General features: G+C 40.3%; 1 protein-coding gene across 5 annotated transcripts in view; it reads right to left on the reverse strand.

Moving 5' to 3' along the window:
* snphb (syntaphilin b) overlaps positions 1–11,439 on the reverse strand; it is a 30,443-nt gene extending 19,004 nt beyond the window's left edge. For 2 of the 5 annotated variants that reach the window (XM_036007808.1, XM_036007805.1), the window contains exon 1: positions 11,262–11,438. The gene's annotated coding sequence lies outside the window, so the exon portion shown is untranslated. Of the gene's footprint in view, positions 1–11,261 lie in introns of all 5 variants that reach the window. The other 3 variants (XM_036007809.1, XM_036007807.1, XM_036007806.1) reach the window with 2 other exon arrangements.
* Between the last annotated feature and the right edge of the window lie 6,036 nt (positions 11,440–17,475).

Genomic DNA, 17,475 nt, shown 5'->3' on the forward strand with positions numbered 1-17,475 from the left:
CGCACGCACACGCACACACACACACACACACACACACACACACACACACACACACACACACAAATCAGGGATGGGTTTTGCTGACAGCCTCTGCGTTCGGATCTGGATGCCTCAGCATGCAGCATGGTGCTGCTGACCCAAGCTGACACTTAGCTGGCTAAGACTGGACACGCAGCCAATCACTTCCTAGTCATGTCGGAGGCTTAACCAATCATCACTCATCTGTCTCATCTCAGGCTGAATATCGGTTAGAGTGGCAGAAGTGAGCAAAGGGAACTAAAATTTGCATCTGCATGTGAGGACAGGTATCTGTGTGTGTTAAGTCTGTTCATGTGTGTGTTGATTGATAATTGAAAATTGGTTTCTGCCACAGCCGTGGTATTCATGGTATATGCAATGAAATCCTGCCAGCATCTGAGATAGAGAGGCACGTTGAGAGTGAGAATCAGAGAGACATAATGAAAAAGCAAATGGAAGGAAAAAGAAGAGGATTACTCGGATCAATAATACATCATACACAACTTAGTGGGCTCTTGAGTACCAGGTGTAGGAGCCACATATTGTATGTTGTTTATGGTCTAATTTATATCATTTATTGATTATTATATTGTATATTGTTTGAGTGGAAGTGATAACATATTTGTTTGCTTCACCTGTTCACCTGGGTTTTTTGGGCTTTGGCAGAGAGGGGGTGAGCCTGGGAGCGAACACTTATTGACCGCCGCACTAACGCATTTATTTCGACTCACACAGTAACTTTACATTTGGTAACTGCAGTGCTAGTTGTATTTTACGTGTGGAGGAATAAATCATTGCAATACAATCTCGAGCGCGTCACAGTGTGTTTATGCATCTCTGTGTTTAGTCCCTCGCGGCAGCACTTTGTGGGACTGCTTACAGCCGCAACACCAGGTTTGTGTATGTGTGTAACTGCCAGGCACCCGCTGTAAGTCACCTTCCTGCTGTAACACCTCTAAATGCTGTGTTGTCTCTGTGCCAACCATGACTGACACAATAAACCTCTCTCCCACTACAATCAGTGAATGAGGACAGGTGGATTAATGGGAATATAGCCTTATATTCTCATCTTTCTGCTGCGTCACTTAAACAGTTATTAATTCAAATGATGTTAATATAAAGCTACTTTCCGTATAACTTTATCCATATCTGAGCTCTTTAATGTATCTAGCTTTCTTCCTCTGTTCTCTTTCATTTCATGTTTTTAACAGGATTGCGTTACCTGTTTGCCCTAATTGGCTGAGCTGCCCCGCTGGAGAAAGAGCCTATATAAAATGTTCTTTCTTTTTTGCTGTTGTGGCTGCATCATTTCGATAAGCCGATCATTAGTAAAGTTAAATCAAATTAAATTGCCATAGTCAAATACGGGAATAAGCTATTTTCACCTATTTAACCAATGTGTTCACCATCCCAAAAACAACCCAGGGAGTATCTGAAAGTCTACACTGCCAACTTCTACTTACAAGAAATATACCAATGTATTTTAAAACTACAACTCCCACTAGAGCTGCACCATAGAACATGATACAAAGACGGTATACTTGTAGTTCTTCCGGGGTGGCAGAATGTACCGGTATGTATTTGTAGCCCTGGAAAAATGAGTCCAGGGGTACGTATATCAGTGAGACCAGGTTGAAGGGGGTCCTAGTTGTTCATTAAGAAGCCCAAGACCCCTAGCCTAGAAATCTAGACGCACCCTAGCGGCAGCAAATGTAATTTGCAGCCAGGGTGAGTCTAGCAACTCTCCATTGGCTTGCGAGCTGGAAAAACCAAACTTCAGTAAGGCCAATCACATCGTGTATAGAGTTGGTGGGCGGGCTTAACATAATGACAGCAGAGTTGCGACGGTTCCACGTGAATTCCCTGGTACTTGAACAAAGAACGGCACTGAAGTCATTCTTAAAAAAGGAAGATGTGTTCGGAGTTTTGCCGACCGGATAATCTATCAACTAGCATTGCTCTGCCTGGTTGTAGCACTATCCCATTGCGTGCAGAGGGAATTTGAAAGACAACCGTTTATCCAGCCCCTCGGATTGAGCCCTGCCAATGGTGAGTTCCCAGACCCAACATCTTGATGTGGGTCTGGCTTGTCAGGCTACAAGACCCCCAGAGACACTTCCCTATTTTGCACACTGTTTCAAAGCCTGACGCTGGTGAGAACACACACACACACACACACACACACACACACACACACACACACACACACACACACACACACACACCTGTGGTCTCATTTCTCATGATTGCCTTCTATATTTAGATCCATTTTCAAAATGATTAAAGGTCTAGGCACTGCTATTTGATTACTGTACTAATATTAAAGTCCACATCGGACTCAGTCTAGACTCACTATGAACAATCCGAGTAGTTATAGTTCAGAAACATTATCGGTCCCAGACCAGTGTCAGCACCAGTCAGCAATTATTTTAGGACTGTTCACTTGGGGAGCAACAAAGGTCAATATGTTTTTATTTATTTATTTAGTTTTCATTTAAGAATGAATTTAAGTTATACAACTGTTTGTTTCAGGATTTACTTAGTAAGTATGTTATGTATGTTAAACAAGGCTGAAGTCGTGGAATTTATGAATGGGAACAAACCTGCAGCCATTACTTACATTTGATTGGCTGCTGGGACTGTTTAGATCAAAGCCACAGGGAGTATGACGGTTTCATGACGATTGTGAAACAAATGAATACCTTTCACATACGCACACATATGGAAATGCGTACACACACAGACATAGATAGAATTAAATCACGGTCATGCCTATTTTTTACTAGATTAAATGTACAAATGATTAATATGACTTGGAAAAGCAGTGCATACACTTTTATTGTGTAACATAGTTATCATTTGAGTTTTTAAAATGAATTGCGATTTTACAATTGTACTCTACACAGTGTGACATACAGTATGCCCGGCATGTTCTCCAGCTCTGGCTGCTGTCACAACAGATGAAAGCCCATCACAGCACATCATACAGGATTTATTAAGTTAGGCCTGTTATGTAACACCATCCCCAACCACGGACAGCCTGAGTAAGGTAGACACGCAAGCAGCTTCTGTGCTGACAGGAAGGAAACACATAGGTAGAGAAAAGAGATGAGGGGGTGAGAGAGGGGAGAAAGAGGGTTTTGAGGCAGAAAGAAGTGAAGAGACAGAGAGGAAAAAGGAGAGGGAACAGGAGAGGAGACAGAAGAGGAGAGGAGAGGGAACATGAGAGGAAATGGGAGAGGAGAGGAGAGAGCCAATGAGATGAAAGGAGGAGGAGGCATGTGTCAGGGACTTTGTGAAGGTGAGAAAGGAGAGAAAGACAGGTGGAGTAGGAGTAGATGAGGAAAGGATGTTAGCTAGATGAAGACGGACAACGGCTTTTAATCTGGACACACGCAGAACTGTGGAAAGACGGGATTTCTCACACACACACACACACACACACACACACACACACACACACACACGCGCACGCGCGCACACACACACACTGTCTGCAGCAGAGGAGACACTGCGGTTTCTCTTATGAAAGAGTGCGTCCTTGCTGTCTATGATGATATGACCCTGACTAATCTCTGTATAGCTAAAACAACTGTTCTGCACAGTTGGAGCATGTGTGTGTGTGTGTTTGCATCAAAATCCATTTACAGTATATTGAAAGTAGAAAAAACAATGACAGGGTTAAATAGAGAGCACAATACTGGCTGTAGCAAAACATAATGCGAGAAAAGAGTATGATGCTGCCAGAGACACAAAGGTGTAACATAGCTTCCCTCCTCACCGGGACAGAGCAGACTGCAGTGGTAAAGCAACTCACGACGTGCACCCCATAGGTTGGACAGGGTGGGGGAGGGAGGGGTGTGTATCTGTGTGTGGGAAAGTGTGACTCACTCCTTGAATGCTCTGTGCATTCCCATTCGACAAAGAGGCAAATGCTGGCAAAGAGGTTTTACAGCCCTGCAGTCTACAAGACTGAGTCACTACTGTTAAACCAGGAGAGCCATTCAACACTGAGTGTGTATATGTTTGTGTCTTGAGTGTTGTGTCTCATCCAAAAGCCCCTTTGGTCATTCCCAACACTTTCCCTATCTCAACATTGATCAGTGAGAAGCACTGCATCATGTACAAATTAGATTTTCTTTACCTACTGTGTGTATTATCCTTTTATTTTTAGCGTTAACCTTTTTTATTCTTTATTTTAAACCCTTAAGCATTACAATTGTGCAAATAAACAGTAATACTCCTCTGTTTATTAAAAACAGAGATCAGTTACAGATATGAGATGCATCTACTGTATTTGATGCTCTGTGGTTGAAAAATGCTTCTTGTGTTTTAGAAAACAATAAAACACGGGGGCCCGGATAGCTCAGTTGGTAGCGCGGGCGCCCATATATAGGAGGTTTACTCCTCGACACAGTGAGCCTGGGTTCGACTCCGACCTGCGGCCCTTTGCTGCATGTCATTCCTCTCTCTTCCCTTTCATTTCTTCAGCTGTCCTGTCAAAATAAAGACCGAAAATGCCCCAAAAAAATACTCTTTAAAAATAAAACACATGGAACCATACGTATCATATATCTTATGTTCCTCTCTTGGGGGTAAGAAATAATCAGACAATGTAAAATCTGGAAAATGTACAATCTTAACCATCATTCATTCTAATATTGACACCTGTACTTTTCCTACTGTGACATGTCAAAAATGTCTTCTGTGGAAAAAGACCTATTGTGTCCACTACTCACAAGCTTTTCAGCATTTGTGGTAGTGACCGCAGACTCAGCCCAAATGAATATATGTTTAAGGATCTGTTATCAACACTGATAAGAGCAAAGTGTTTTGCTCAGTGTTTAACCAGACTCCTCTTTTTCATTAGCATAATAGCTTTCGGCCAGTGGAAACTCAGATATTATTGTGGCACAGTAACAGTTTAATTGGCATCATTCTAAACACTACATTTTAGTCTCACTACTGGGTTGCACACATGTTTATTTTATAATTCACATTATCAAGTCATACTAATCCCAAAACAGATTAAAATGTGATGGGTTAGGAGGGAGGCCAAAATGTGCAGCGGACAGTAGGATGACAGAAACAGCTGCGAGGAAGGGTCGACTGGTAGTATTTGAACTCCAGCTGCCCACTCAGTCATAACATTTCGGTGAGTTGTGTTTGCATTTGTCAAGCAAGCAAAAACACTGGCTTACAGTAGGCATCATAAAGAACTCATGCTGAAGCACATAAACATACTCACTCCACACACTGGGCCACTCTGTTTGCGTTTGAGCAGCTCATGTGCAATGCATTCTGGTATATGTAGACACTCACATTTAGACAGCCTTCACCGCAAATTGTTAGTGCCACCGAAGTGGCGACACTTCTAATGGAAAACATAAACCACAAGAGCAGACTGGAGAGCAACACAATGAGCAGTTACACTTTCCTTCCAGTCTCTGTTGCTCCATGGACATGCAGGTAGTTCAAGAATGAAAAGTGCATAATTGTAAAAGCAGGGCATCGCTGGAGAAGGGTCAAGCATATACTAACACATTCATCAAATCTCTCCACAGTAAACGCAAGATGGAAATAGCGTTCAGTAAAGAGCACAAACAGTGACTTTTGGTTTTTTTACAGTGTACACAGATCAGGCCAATCCTGCAGAGTCACCCTACTGCTGCAGTGGATGCATACTAGCTTAGCTAAGATCCAGCAGAGCACAGCAATAAAACTACAGCACAGCTCTTACAGGACCATCAATCAGCACTTATCACACAGGGCGAAAGCAAAAAGGGAGAGGCGAACGTAATATCGTTCTACTAAAACTTGAATTTTTCTTGTTTATTTGTTCGATGTTAAGCCCAGCAAAGGGTTTCTTTTACAGTTGTCTTACACCATGGTCTCACAAGATTTGAACACGATTTAGCCCTCATTTGGCTGCAAGTTCTGGGTAGAAAAAAAGGCACACGGCGACTTTAATCAGGTCAAAGGCTCAAAATATCTTACACCATGGATTTGTCATTAGTGAGCCAAGCAGCAGCAATTAAAAGCATGCCAGAGCGCTGCAGCCTTAGTGATCATGCTAATAGTCTGTGTGAACTATTTTTCTCAGAGGCAATACAAGCAAAGAGCATATATAAAACAGGAGATCAATATTCACAATCACGTTAATGCTATGTCGGAGGAGACTGAAGACTACACACAATGTCTTTCGCTCTCTCTGGCTACATTTAGGATGAAGATGCAATGATAGACTATGAAAGTCATTTTTAAAGTTTGAATCCTTTTCTTTGTGTTAAAAATAGTAATATATCCCTGTTATGATATAGCAAACATGTAAGCCAACAGTTGCCTTTTTACACATTCAGCAGCTTTAGCATTTAAAGTTGTGTTTCGGTCCATTGGACAAATAGAAGACCAATATCCACTCTCCTTTTAGCTCTGTTTCGGTCTCTGTATAATACAGTGTTTATCAGAGCTTTTTTGTTGTTGCTGAAAACAGTTGCGGACTGTCAAACCAAAACAATGAGCTCAAAGACACTAAAGTCACACACGTTGAATATTACAACTTTAAGAGAAAAGCTTTTAGTTGCTATAAGCAGTATTTTTATAATAACAATGGATCACATTGCCGGTGTTGTTTTGTTATATACAATACTAAATTATTGCTGTCCCTGTTTCAGAATTTTATGAAATGTCATGAAGTTGCAATTACAGACTCTCCACTCCCACGCTCCACTGAAATCTAACATACGGTCGTCTGCTCTCTCTCCACTTTGAGGATGAGCCACTGCAAGAGTGATGGGACGCCAATCACTTGCGAAGTCATGACAACCAAATGAACAACAGCGTAATAAAGTACAGCATTTTCTCCTCAGGCAGAGTGACAAACAGGAACAAAAGTCCGGGCGGCTGCGGTCCCATGAAAACCGTGCTACTGTAGCTTGAACAAATAATGGTATGGAGCAAGTAATTAGATGAATTTACTGTTTATCAGACAACAAATGAGAAGAATTAGCTAGCTAGCATACGCCGGGGTCCCTCTGCCTCACTGCTAGGAGACAACTTCAGCAGGAGGAGAACGGGTGGCAGCCCCGGAGATGGTTAGCGGCGGTAGCAACTCAAATTCAGCCTGCAGCAAGGGTCACAGCGGGCCGTGGTCAGTGGCAGGGCTGGGTCTAACGGCAGCAACAGAAAGTTTTCTGATTCAGCAAGGAGTCGGGGCGGTCCGGGATTCACAAACTTTCTGTTAACCCTAACCCCTAACCCTAAAGCCACCTACAGAACACTTGATCAGAGGTAAAACCGTGAGGTAGGGCACAGAGCCTCTGCTCCGCAAAGCGCAGCGCAGGTACACGTCATCATTGCTTCTTGCTTTGGTTGCGCCTTGAAAGGTCAGCGGCTTTGAAATAATAATAAAGTTGAAATAATTTGAACTGATTAATTTGAGCACAGCGCTCAGCGGCAATTTCGAGGAGTGCGCCCCAGCTGCCTCCTCCGAGTTATCTCCGCTGCTCTCCCCAAAGGAAAACAATGTCATCATGTGTAGTTTTCTATACCTTTATAGCAACTGTCAGTTCATTGTTTTGGTTTTCTGGCCTCCAACTTCAGTGTTTTGGTTCAGTCTGTTCTAATTAGCCCCAGCAGACAGATGTTTTCAGTGAAAAAGTACACTGTACGCTACCTGCTTAGCGAACAAACAGACAGACACTGTTAGCAACTAGCAATTCAATTCAGTTCAATTCAATTCAATAGCTGGTGAGCATTGGCAGTGGCTGTCTGTCTCTACATGGCTAGAGACAGACAGCCATTCACACTCACAATCCTACAGTGATTAGGGTGACAATGAACCTGCATGTCTTTGGACTAAGGGAGGATAATGCAGCACCTGGAAGAAACTCCACACAGAACGGCCCCATCCAGCGTAAACCACTTAGATGGTTTAAATGGCTTTTAATACAAAGTATTGCTGTGACATGTTCCTATTTCCTCCTGCTTTTATGTAACCTTTTCTGATTTTACTGTATGTTATGTTTTATCATTGTCTAAATTGACTGTATGTTATGTTTTATCAAGCACTTTGGATACCTGCTGGTTGCTGTAAAAGGCTATATAAATAAATGTTGATTGATTGATTGATTATATGGACATGTGGTTTCCTCCCCTGCAGTAACAGCAGCCAACAGAGTTAAATGGTGTGATTAGCACTACAGCCAACAGTTCAGAGGAGACAGATGGCAGAATGAAAAACAACAAGATTTTGCACAAATAAAGATCTGAAATGAACTGTTGCATGTAGTGCTGTGAGATCACTGCTGCAGTGTTACACTATTAGGGATCAATAGTTCTGTGTGTGGCTAGTTATCACAGGAAAAAAAACCAAAATTAAAGATTTTCCCACCATGGGCGCCTCTGAGCAAACACCATGCTGTGAAAACGATTGCCAAGTCACCATGGCAACGGTCAGTCCACCACTTGTGTGGAACGTGAGCAGGAGGAGAGCTGCCATTGGTTGAGAACGCATGAGGAACAGGATGGAGGAGCCTGCAGCTGACAAGATGGCCATGCTGCACAGGACAACAGTGACCTGCTCCAAAGGACAGCACTGGAAACAAGGCCACTTCAAAAAGAAGTTAAAAAAAAACAATGAATACAAGGTGCTTTTTTTGCTTGTAGTAAGTAAATAAATCTGCCAATGGAACAAGTGAAATGCACTTGGTAATATTTTTTTTAAATAAGATATGATCTTCAAACAAGATTATCCATCTTTTACAAATAACAAAGCAGCTTTAAAACCTTATGAGATGTCAAAAAGCTTGTTCCATCTGAGATAGGACTCAAAACAAGATGTTTCCATGACTCTTTTACTTAACAAGATGTTTAAGATGCATTGTGTGGAAACAAGTCCCGATATCTCACTGACATATTACTTGTTAGGTGTTTGTGTCTTGTGTTAAGTGTGATATTTAGACTAGAAATTAGATGAATATACTTGGGAAGATTTGGCTTTTTTGCAGCGAGTCAACAACACAGTGCTTTGTTCCCTCTGCCATCACTACAATAAGCAAGATAGCAATAATGCTCAATGGACTCATGTTCCTGTGAATGCACTGTGTTCCTTGTAGTCTGGCTCAATGGATGTACACTGCTGGGATAAAGCCTGATACCGGCGTGTCTCTCACGTGCTGGATGTCCCTCTCCTCTCACTATCTCCGATATCGGGGCTTAGCGCTGCCCAGGACAGTTATGATTGGTTTAAAGAAATACAAAAACAAGCCAGGGCGTTTTTTGCCCTATCCCAAAATACAATACTGCAGCACTGACACAGCGCTGTGGAGATATGTATGGCAATGCAAGACTACGTTCCTTGTGGCTATGTTTTTGTGATTAATGTTCCTTATTGTTCTTATGTGTTTACAGGCTGTGGAAACAAATCTTTCTATTCATCATCAAAATGATCTATTATAAATAAACTAGAAAATGCATTTCCTGCAGAAAATGTGTGTGAATGCTGAATAGCTAAATTGCTAAAGCTAAACTGGATGAATAGCTTAACCCTTGTGTTGACTTCGGGTCACGTTGGCCCGTTTAAAATTTTTGAAAATATTATATAATATAAAATTATATTATATTATTTATATTATTTATTATATTATATTATTTTATATATTATATAAAATATTATATAAAATATATAATCAGAAAATATTGCATGTAGAAATAAGTGCTGAAAATGTGTAGAAGAAAAATTTAAACATTTAAAACGTTGGAAAAAGCAAAAACAAATTGTGAAAAAAGACGTTACAAATGTCAGAAAAAAAGTGTTTTTTTCAAGGTTGAAGGGAAGACAACACAAGGGTTAAATATGTAAGAAGAAGTTGAAGTAGTGAGAATAGTTGGAAAAGTGGGAATGGTTTTAATAAGTATGAATTTCATTGACAAGTTGAATAACACCACTAATGTGAAAAAGATTCACACAATAAAGGTTCATACGTATGGACGGATTACTGAACAGGCCTACAGGGCCAGGGGCCAAAATGACTACAAGTGACTAAAAAAACATAAGAAAGAGTTACAAAATGATTCCAAAGAGACTTGAAACACTACAAAAAGACGCAAAATGACTACAAAGAGAGAGAAAAAAAATGACTACAAAGTGTCCTTTTCATTCTGGGTGTCTTGCTCCAAGTTTGGAATGGGGTGGGGGGCCTTTTACTTGTCTGTGTCCAGGGGCCCATTGTCTCAAAATCTGTCCATGTTAGTATTTATTTAAGAGTGCCTGCTTGTATGTGGTGCACTTTGCTGTATGCAAATGCTTAACTCTGACAACATTTGAGCATTTTGGGATACATAAGAAGCCAATTATGAAACCATCAGTCAGTATTAGCTCTCAAAATAAAGCATGTGTTTTTGTGCCAAGATCGGACAGAATCTCCAACCAAACTTAGCTCTATATATACACACCATTGATTTCCGAATGTGCGCTGTTCTGTTACATTAAGGCATAGGCTTTTATATTAAAGCTGTGGAAGAGAAGTGGTAGTAAATTCAATGAACACTGAGCTAACTCCATAGAGCCTCCTGGAAATTGGATAAACCGTTAATATTATTACAGTAATTCAGTGGCAACATATAAAAAGGAGCTGTGCCTCTGTTATCTGTCAGGTGGGACCTGCGTTCCTGAAAAACAGAAATGCTGCAAGGTCAAACTGCAGTCCGACTTCCCTGCTACAAACATGGATGTCACTTACTTTGGGTTTAAGAAACAGTGAGCAGTTTCTGCATGCAGAGCCAGGGAAGCAGTCAGGGACGTTTCCATTCACCATGAAAAGTCAGATTTAATATCTAGTAGGCTATATCCTGTAATGACGCTGACACCGGTGCACAACATGGAACTGACGCCCAAAGGCCCTTGGGACATATGGGCGCACAGGATGACAAGACGCGCAAACATCTGCCGGAGCGCACTGCGCAGCAGCATCCCTCCACCAGCTGCACCAAAATAAACATACACAGCTGAAAATAGCTTGAGCCTTGCGGAATACGCCCGGCTCCAAAACAAAACACAACAACACCAACAAGCTCCATACATTCCCTGCACGGCTACTCTATTCTTAGATTATTTCTATTCTATTTCCTTGATGCACAAACAACGCTCCAGCTCTTCACTTGCCAGGCTCCGCAAAATGACAGCTCTGTCGCGGCTAACGGCACTGAGGAGTTCAATGACAAGACTATTAGGCCTCGCTTACCTGTGCCCCCTTTCCCGTAACGCTGTTAGTCCTTTCGTGGTTCCATCACCTCCGGTGTCATCGTTTCCCTGCGGTTCTCCGTTGCATGGAGCGGTGATCCTGGCTCACACACCCGGGGAGAGGGGAGGAGAGGAGAGGAGAGGAGAGGAGAGGAGAGGAGAGGAGAGGAGAGGGGTGCGCTGGATGGCTGACGCGTGAGGACGCAAGGGTATATGGATGGAGGCATATGCGTCACGTTACGTCGTCTTTTATTTATTTATTTATTTTTAAAGGGAAACACACCGTAGTGAAGTTAGTTTTGAGTTGGATACTCGACAGGCATTCTTTCCGGACCCAGCGGCGTCTTCAGTTTCCCCCAGGGACGGACTGACAATCTGTGCGTTCGGGAAAAGTCCAGAACGGTCGGCACAAAAAAAGTCTAATAAAGCGACATTAACAGCCAACAGCAAGGGGCGCTAATACGATCACTTATATGCTACGTGTAAAAAAAAAAACTGAGGAAGAAGAGTAGGCCTACATCATTAGACACAGCTAGTAGAAAACGTAAGGAGAAAGGTGGATGGAAAAAATTCAGAGAAAAGAGGGCCAAGTCTCTCGAGACTGATGCAGCAAAATGCAAAAAAAAAAGCTCACAGAGCAAGAGGCTTTATAATAGGCTGCCTTCATCCCTATCTTAGCGAATTGCAGTCAGCTATCAACATGGGTGTGCATAATGATTATGAAAATGATCGTGCCATTTAGTGCTGTCATGAACTTAATGAGCTCGCTTTTGCTGCTACGATGAAGACTATGGTATTGAATTAAACGGGAAAACATCAGACATGCATTGGTACCACTCTAAACGTGCCAACAAACAGGGAAGGGGGCTAAATAATTCACCAAATTTAACCAAAAGTTTAACCAAAAAAATCCTAGCTTGCACTTTCTGTCTGTCTTCCATCAGAGTGCAGTTTTTTCTTGTCTTTCATATTTACGTTTACTATTGTGGAACTGGCAAAGACCTGGTGGTTGTTTGTGAAAGCTTCACAGACAAATTGATAGGGCCTAGTCACTTTCATCATTTCACAGCCTTAATATGAATCAAAAGTGTAATATGACATTGACAAAATATTAAATAGGTTATTCAATGCTTATTCTTTAACACAAAGCAAAACATATACTAATATCATCAACAATAGCGAATAACCTATCTTTAAAATCATTTGTTTATTGAAGGTTGAAGATAGTTGCAGCACAAAAGATGACAGGGGGAGTGCAGAGAAGTGCCAGGATGTCCCAGGATGCTCTACATCACAATATTTCAAATGGCCCAAGTCAGATAGTCACAGCCTGGAACAATTTTTTGCTTACCAAAAGCCTAAAAACCTGTTTTTAGATTAGATGTTTTATAATTACAAGTTTGTGTAATTTAGGGTTTTTGTAGCCAGTGACATTTCATTATTTGTATTTTATTTGCAATGCAGATGTAATGGCATTGTACATTTTTTGTTTTTATTTGAAGGCTGAGGCTTCATTAATAAACACAACCCCAATTATCATCATTGGTTTTGAGATGTGAATACCTTGTCTGATAGGCTACAGTATTGGCCGGATGATGGGCCTATTTGGGAGAAAGTTCCAGTCCGTCCCTGGTTTCACCCAGTGTTAGCAGCAGGAGGACCAGCCCCAGATGTAGTCAGTGGTACCGTATAAACAGAAAAAATATGTTGGTGAATCTTTAGTGAAAAAATCATGATTTTTGATCGATTTTTTTTTTTTACCACCCCTAATTAGAATAATTAAATCCATGGCCAGAAACTCAGTTTGATCAGAAATAATTCTACAGCTTCTTGTGAACTTCTGTCTCCACTGTACAGTGAATAAAAGTCATTTGGATCGGAAATAACATTTTCTTCCACAAGAGGTAAGTAAACAAAACTCATGATGTTACAGCATTAGTTTAAAAAAAATATTCGTTGTTGGAAAATGTATAGGCTGGATACTGGCCCTGGCTTGTTTGACTTTGTCTTACATTACATGTCATTTAGCTGATGCTTTTTTATCCAAAGCGACTTACAATTGCTATATATCAGAGGTCGCACGCCTCTGGAGCAACTAGGGGTTAAGTGTCTTGCTCAGGGACACATTGGTTGATGTATCACAGTGGGAATCAAACCTGGGTCTCCCACACCAAAGGAACGTGTCATATCCACTGCGCCATCACTACCCTCTCTGACAAGCCCATGCAGGCATAAATATTAATTTAAAAAGGCACAGATAATGATGCATTTAGTCTGCAGTTACTATGTCACTGTGTGATGTCATACTCATGCCTGGATGTCTTCTTTTTCTTCTCGATGCTGCTCTCTAGGGAAAATATTACGGACTTAGCATTCTGCCGTGGACATGTGGTGAAATATGTATAAACATGTTAGAAATGAATAAATGACTGCGAGTGATTGGATACAGGCCTATACAAATGATATGAGTAAGACATGGTGTGGTGTATTTCTTGGCTTGTGGGATCCTGCATCCAAATGGATGGCTTGGGGCTTTACTATATCTATTCTATAGTATAGAGATTACATGTACTGTAGATCAAAGATACTGTTCACTTAATTCTTCAATGCCATTGGCTGTAATACTAACTGTTTACCAGCAGAGGTCACTAACACACCACTTTCTCTAAATGGTCTCATCATGTCCACTTTATCAACTCGGAGACATTTTTTAATCAGTGTCAAAAGCATAATTCATAAATACTTCATTTAAAACAAGTCCAGAGCTAATCAGTTCAACACTTTTAGGGCCACTTACATATATTCTTTGCAAATATATGGAAAGAGTTAAGCATTTAACATCTGCTTTGCATATAAACAAAATCTAGGTAGCCTGCCGATGTTGCAACTTTAACCTATAGTTAACATTGTCGCTGCATGTTCAACATCCTACACAGTATGCTAGAAGCTATTTATTGATTTTAGTTCAACTTTTAATTCTATCAAACAACACATCTTTTGTAAAGGCTGTTGGATTTAGGTGGACAATGGTGGTGTTATTTTGTGCATTAGAGATTTTCTGTCCAATTAATAACCACAAAAAGTAAATGTTAAACGTGATGAGGTGATTACTCTAAACACAGAAGCAACACAAGGTGCCAACTCTATAACCTTTGTGTTTATCCCACAGCAGACTGGACTCCTGACAAACTGCAACCTTTGACATCATATCACATCAAGGGCGTAACTTTGGGTTCAACATTAGGGGGGGGTAAGATCTCCCCTTTTGAGCACATCAATCACTTCATTTCCTGCATTCTGGTGAATTTTTCTGCAAATTGTTTCAGAGCAAATGTCTTTATTTATGTAAAGGAAATTAACTTATTCAAATATATATATATATATATATATTTTTTTTTTCGGGGGGGGGTTGTTGCACTGGCCAGTTTTGATTTGGGAGAGCACCTTTAACTTTTATTCGTTTATTATTTTCCTTTGTGATGTACTCTGTATTCAATTGTTGTATTATTGTTGTTTTTACCTTGTAAAGCACTTTGGTCAACCCAGTTGTTTTTAAACGTGCTATATGAATAAATTGACATTGACAGTGACGTTATGAAAAAGCACAAATGGGATTGTAATTGTATTAAGACTGGAAAATCTTTCTAAAATAGCCCATTTTGATTTTTAAAAAACACACTTTTTAAATTGACTTTATCTCCTGCTGAGGTATATTGGTTTCTTGATTATTCTGTCGTATGTGGCATTCATCAACACTGTTTTACATCTAAAATGCATTTTGTGGTTATTCATCTCTTTTGTCTGGCATGCCAGTTAAAGGAAAATTTGCTAATACGCATCTATTTCAAACATCATGAACATGACTCCTGCTATAGAGAGGCGAAGTCCCTCCCCTTCCGGTGGACCTCATGGGACCTTAATTCCGAAAAAATATGAGGGAGAGGAAAATAATCTTTTGATCCCGTTTGAATTGAGCCATGGATTACAAATATGATGTTTGTCAATTTAAAAGATAATTTTTCAACCGAAGAAAGTCTCAGTTAGCCGTAGGTTTGTCATATCACCACTTAGTTTTGTGTGAAACCGCTCAGTGAACTACATCTCTCGTCTCACACAATTTACATCACCTAGCTTGATGCTCCACTTGCTCGCTAGCTAGCTAGCATAGCTCTGTTCCACAACACATGTAACGTTATCTTACCAGATGTGTTTTATCCAGTGAAGTGTTTTCAGAAGATAAGCAAAAGAACAAGCAAGGTCCTCTGCTCATTTGAGTAACGTTACATCCCCGGTACGATACACACATACATCGTAGCAGAGCCCGTCTACTAATCGTAGTTTCAGGGATACGTCATCCATGCGACTTTGAAGTGTGTAGTCTTTCTAATTACATATTTTCACAGTCTTCTACTTCAACAATTTAACAATAAACTGACTTTCTTGACATGCGAAATTCTCGATTAAACTGATGAACATCATATGTGTAATTCATGGCTCAATTCTGGAAGTAGAAGGGCGTCACTTGGGCTCTCTGTTGAAAACCCCATAATTGGCAATAAAACATTAAAATGGACTCATTAACAACTCTAAAGCACAAGTGTTTTCATGTTCAATAAAGACAAAGAGGTGGTCTTCATAACGTGACGAAGTCTCACTCATTTTACTGCCTGATTATGCTTTGCTCCTTCCTGTTGTCTTCTTATTACAATTCAGTGGTAGCATCTCTGGTTTTATGGATCACGTTTTCTCTTGGGGGAGGGTCATTGTGCTTTCCAGATGTTTTTCTTTTAGTGTTAAACTATTTGCATGAAGTCTATGTGCAAACTATTTCTACCTCTCATGAGATAATCATGAGAGCCACCGACCCTGTGAAAAGCACATAATGCCCCAGAAGGCAGAGCGCATGTGGAGGCGACGCTGGCCCTGACCAGAGATAAAGACAATATCTCTTTTAACGTGCTATACTCCCTGATTGTTATAAAAATACACTGCTGTGAACAGATAGTCAGTCATTTTTCTGTGCTTACTCTGAAGTGCTGTAAAACTGACTCTGCTGGCAAGTAAAAACGAACTTTGAGAGAACTCCAGTGATTTTTGTCCATTCTTTGATAAATAATGATCCTAACACCACAGCATGAAGTGCTGCTTGGATCATTGGGGAGCATTCTGAGGAGAACAGTTTTTTGTATCATGCAACAAAAACAGTCCTGCATTCTCTGACAAAAAAGTTTTAGATTTCATGCAGCACAGAGGCACTTGCAGCAGCCAAGTGGTAAGAAAAAAGGACAACAGGACTATATAGTATTTGTTCACACCATTGCACATATTATATATATCAATATTATAGCACACCCTGCTCTAAACTGTACAGCCTTCCTTCTTTTTCCTTTCTGAAACAATTATATTGTACATATTTGTTATCTTGTGTATCTACTCTGTATTTATGTTCCTGACTGTAGTAGTACATAGCCTTATTTTTAGTTCCCTCTTTAATGTTTATTGTATGCACCAAAAACACCAAGGTGAATTTCTTGCAAGTAAAAACCTACTTTGATCATAAATATGACTCTGAAATTAACCCTCTCAGGACGAAAGACGCGAGTCCAAGCAATGTTTGACAACACTCCTACTCAAAAAGCTATATTACAAAATTTCATTTTAGACATTTATTTACTATTTCCTTCATATATTACGCTACTTTTGTGAACCCAAGACTTTTGTAAACTTATTTCAAGCACCAAAACAATTAAGTGAAGGTATGTTTTCACAAGAGATTTGAGAAATTTTAAAAAGCGAACATCAACAACTTTTTTCAGCTTTAGGGCCAAATTATCTCCTTATACATTGCTCTGGAACAAATTTGGGCATCACTGTACAGAAAGCTGAGTTTGTTCTGAACATTTTGATATGCAACACACAGGGATCAGGTTAAATGCAAATACCCTTAAAAGGAGAATTCAAGAAGATGTGTAAAAATGCCCTTAGACCAACATCTGCTGCCACTCTGTGTGAACAATTCAAATTAATATATTTTTTAAACATGTTAAAGGTTAAGGATAAGGCCGGTGATATGCTATAGTCGTTATTGTCAACAAATCCCATTAAAGGCTAAAACCAAGTGTCACAGTGCTAACCTGTGCCCTATAAGACAAATCAAACGCTCCAGTCTCTATGTTATTAATTAAATCCATTTTCCTGGTAACTTGCAGAGATGG

Source organism: Sander lucioperca, chromosome 12 (assembly GCF_008315115.2).
Source record: "Sander lucioperca isolate FBNREF2018 chromosome 12, SLUC_FBN_1.2, whole genome shotgun sequence".
Lineage (NCBI taxonomy): Eukaryota > Metazoa > Chordata > Actinopteri > Perciformes > Percidae > Sander > Sander lucioperca.